We start from the raw sequence: 4,729 nt of genomic DNA, 5'->3' as shown, positions 1-4,729 counted from the left end.
GTCCAAGATTATCTTCTGTGTCTGTGTTAATTGGTTTCCCTTTTCTTTGTTGAAGAGGGTCTGTGCAATCCTTCTGCCTAGTCCGCCATCTTGCCCCGCCACTCACTAGCTTTTTTCTAACTTCCTCTTGTGAAGTTAGAAGAGGTCAGAAGATGTGGCCTCCTTGCCTTTTTAGCACCATCCATCATGACTGTATTGTTATTAAACTGCTGTCAAGTCAACAGTGACTCATAGTGACCTTAGTACAACAAAAACAAAACACTTCCCAGGTCCTACATCATCCTCATAGTCACTATCATTGCAGTTATTGTGCCATTCAGTCTCTCTGAGGGTCTCCCTTTCTCTCATTGGGCCTCTACTTCACTGAACATAATGTCCTTCTCTAGTGATTGGTCCCTCCAGATGATGTGTCCAAAGCAAGTGAATCAGACAGTGTTCTGTTGTGATGCATAAGGCTTTCACTGGTTGATTTTCAGAACTAGATTGCCAGGTGTCTCTTCCTAGTCTGTCTGGCACACTGGTGACAGAGCTTCCAGCATTATAGCCATATGTAACCTACTACAGTACAAAAGACTGACAGATGGATGGTGAATAAGTACATTGTTGTTGTTACATGCCATCGAGTCTGACCCGACTCATAGTGACCCCTCCTTGGGTTTCCGAGGCAGTATCACTATGGAAGTAGATTGCCTCATCTTTCTTCTGAGGAGTGGCTGGTGGGTTTGAACTGCCAGCTTCTGGTTAGCAGTCAAGTGCCTTAGGCACTACACTACCAGAGCTCGCATGAATAAGTACATTAGACACTTTAAATAACAGGAACTAAATAAAGAGAATTTAACGTCTACTTGTTTTTTTTCCTGAACACCTTTGAAATAGTGAAATTGTTTCATAGACGAGCTAATGCCTCCCACTGCAAAATATACCGCCTTTTTATTTATGGACAGCCCCATCATCCACCATGGACTAAAAGGCATCTCTTATACACACACACAAACTCTGGATTACCCTCTCTGCACAGTTTCCTCCTGGATGATTCCAGATGCCCCAAACTCTGAATACTGACACCTCAGTTCAGTGGGTTGCCATGGTTGGATTCCTGTTAGATGCACTGGCCTTGGGAAATTATATATCCTTTTGGCTGCTAACCAAAATGTTAGCAGTTTGAACCCACCAGCCACCCTGTGGGAGAAAGATAAGGCAGTCTGCTTCTGTAAAGATTTACAGTCTTGGAAACCCTATGGTCTCTTTGGACCCTATAGGTTCACTACAAGTTGGAATTGACTCAGTGGCAGTTGTCTTAGTTTTATAGTGCTGCTGTAGCAGAAATACCACAAGTAGGTGGCTTTAACAAATGTACTCTCTTAAAGTTTGGAAGGCTGATTTGAGACTGCCAGCTCTAGGGGAAGACCCTCTCTCTTCAGATCCTGAATGGAGGCCTCAGCTCTACCTTCCAGGCCTACTGGAGCAATCTGGAGGTGTCTCCTGACTCAGGCAGCTGCTGGCTGCAGAGGCTGAAAAACTCAAGATCAGCTGACAAAATGGCAGATTGTTCGCTCACAGGCTGCAAAGGCAACAGTCCCAAGATTGGCAGGCAATATGGCACGTTACTGGTTTAAGTCCAGAAACTAGAGGTGAAGACAGGCCAAATGAAGGATCTAAAATGAGCAAAAACCTAGAGACTTATCCCAAAGCTCCATATATACTGGAAGCAGGCCACATCCCGAAGACAATACTCCTTTAACTCATTAGCTGCTCACTGAAGATTCTACCATGGAGGTGATTACACTATATCCAATCTCATCATGCAGAATAACTACATCCAGCTTCAAAGCCACTCAAAATCACAGCAAGGCAATTTGACCCACAACCTTAACTACCATGGCAGTGGATTTAGTTTTGGGATTTTCCCATTCACTTAAAGTGTAACCCTAAATATTTCAAACTTCTCTGAGACTTAATTGACTTGCCTATAATTGGTCATGAAAATATCTACTAGCCACTCTGTGTTAGAAAGATGTGGCAGTCTTCTTCTGTAAAGATTACAGCAAACCCTATGGAAACCCTATGTGGCAGTTCTACTCTGTCTGGAGAGTTACTACTATGAGTCAGAATTGACTCAATGGCAATGGCTTTGGGTTTTCTGATTTTGTATTATTTGGACACTTATTTTATCCTTTCTTCTCAGCATAAACTCCTTGAAAGAGTTATATATCAGTTTTTTTTTTTTTTTTTTAACTTTCCACTTACAGCATAATACTTTGCACATAATAAAACATATTTACTGGATTGACACTGAGACATCTGTTATAAAACATACATAATTATAATTGCATCTATTATGTAATTATATCAGAAATGTTATGTAGTCCTATCTGACGTGTTACATATTTCATTATAAACTCATGATGTCAGTCTGAAAAGTTTCTACTAGCTAATCTTGCAATGACTCTTGACCTTAAAAAATAAGATCTGATTTAGACTCCTCCTACCAGTCTCATGTCCTGGGTGGACAAGAAGATTTGTGTTTTATTCTATGCAAATTTCTTTATTTATTAATATAGTGCTATAATTCTGTGAGCCAGCCAAGGAGCAGAAGCAGGCAGGTGTTTGTATGCATAAAGCATCCCAGGGGCAGGCAGCAGTGAGCCAACCAGGAGCAGTGGAAGGCAGGTATTTGTGTGGAGCACCCTAGAGGCAGGCCGGGAAAGCAAGCAGGGCAGGGGAAACCAGGAAATGAGCAGAGCAGTTTGGAAGAGCTAAAGGAGACTGTCATACTATGATGGCTTGAGTGTTGTGAGGCTGGAGGCTATGCCACCACTGTTTCAAATGCTAGCAGGGTTCCCCATGGTGGACAGGTTTTAGCTTCTGGACTAATACAGACTCAGAAGAAGGAAGAGGCCATCCACTTTGCAAAGAATTGGCCAGTGAAAACCTTATGAATAGCAGAGGAACACTGTCTGATATATAATTGGAAAACTTTATGAATAGCCCTGAAACTGCGATATAGTGCCAGAAGATGAGTCCCTCAGGTCAGAAGGCACTCGAAATATGACTGGAGAAGAGCTGCATCCTCAGAGTATAGCTGACCTTAATGATGTGGATAGAGTAAAGCTTTTGGGACCTCCATTTGCTGATGTGGCACATCTCAAGATGAGAAGAAACAGCTGCAAACATCCATTAATAATCAGGACATGGAATGTATGAAGTATGACTCTAGGGAGATTGGAAGTTGTCAAGAATGAAATGGAACACAAATTGACTCAGGTTGGTTCCAGTAAGATGGTGGAAAAAGCAGACAGACTATACAGACCCTCTTCAAAGAAAAGAGGAACCAGTTAACACAGATACAGAACATAATCCTGGAGCCCTGAGCTTTGAAAGGAAGGATACAGAAGTGGACTAAACTCCAACTAGTAGAAGAACCTACATGGAAACACCAAAGAAGGAGACATACGGAGCTGTAGACTGTTAGCAATCCTGACAGCATGGACAGCTTGGATATTGCAAAGTGGTATTAGGACCTAAGAATTAACCTGAAAATCAGCCCTGCTAGCCAGAATCTGTGTGGAGGACAGCACTGGTGACTGGTGAATAAAAGGGGAAGTGGCGAAAAGGGAGATGGGCTGAGATGTGGACTTTTGCCTGTCCGGAGGGCACAGCCATTTTGAATGTTTACAAGTGGTTCGACCATTTTGGATATTTAAAGCGACAGTGTTCTCTCAGATTCCAGGGACCTAAGAATAGGCTCCACTTGCCGGGACTGCAAGGACATTCTGGACACTGAGGACTGGAAAGGAGCAACATTCCCCTCGTCACTCTTATACCTCACACCTTCTTGGTGAACGGAGGTGCAGCCATCCCTCATTCCCATCCACCTTATGGGTCAGCAGGATTTCCATCCCAGCCTGTGTACTCTGACGGATCCTGCCCCGCCATGCCCAGATTTTCTTTTTTAAATTTGTTTGTTTTTGTCTGTTTTAAAATTATTATTAGTATTTTTTATTCTTTATTTTGTCATTTTTATTACAGTCCTTCTTCTTCCATTCCCAGGTTCTAGTTTTTGGCTTTTTCTCTCTTTCCTTTTCCTGGTTCCCATTTTTTTCTTTCTTGGGGTTCTCCCCATTCCTTGCTTTTCTTTTTGCATTTTCCCCATATTTTTCTTCATTATTCTCCTACTCTGCCTCTTTTCTCTTATTCCCCCCCCCAAGATATATACTTTTTCCTCCCTCCTCCTTTTACTATTCATATTTCTTTGGGCTTTTGAAAATATTTTCTCTCATTTACTGCCTTTCCTCTTTTTCTTTCTTTTTTTTTTCTTTCTTTTTTCTCTTTTTGGTGATTGTTCCTGTGTGTTTATGCAGTGTGTGTTTTTTGTACTCTTGCTTTTACTTTTTTTAATGGTTTTTTGATTGTGGTTTTTGTCTGAGTGGGAAAAAGCAACCATGCCCGTATGACCCAACCACATACGCACCTCTTGCAGTTCCACTTACTGACTGAGAGCCACCACTTCCTTCTCCACCAATTGTCCAGTGATACACAACCACCAGTAAGAGATTGAATCACCCTTAACTGCTTTTATCAAACCGTTAACAGAGACCTGGACAGCAACTCTCATTCTCTATCACACCCACCAGAAGACAGGTGGCAAGTGTATAAGTGCTGCCAACTAGTGAATAAAGGAGCAGAGTACTCTGCTTACTTTAGGTACATCCAAAAAAAAAAAAAAAAA

This window comes from Orycteropus afer, unplaced genomic scaffold (genome assembly GCF_000298275.1).
Source record: "Orycteropus afer afer isolate SDZICR_OR568_19922 unplaced genomic scaffold, OryAfe1.0 scaffold00039, whole genome shotgun sequence".
In the NCBI taxonomy this organism is placed as follows: domain Eukaryota; kingdom Metazoa; phylum Chordata; class Mammalia; order Tubulidentata; family Orycteropodidae; genus Orycteropus; species Orycteropus afer.
The sequence above is the reverse complement of the archived record's forward strand: the minus strand, read 5'-3'. Positions refer to the sequence as shown.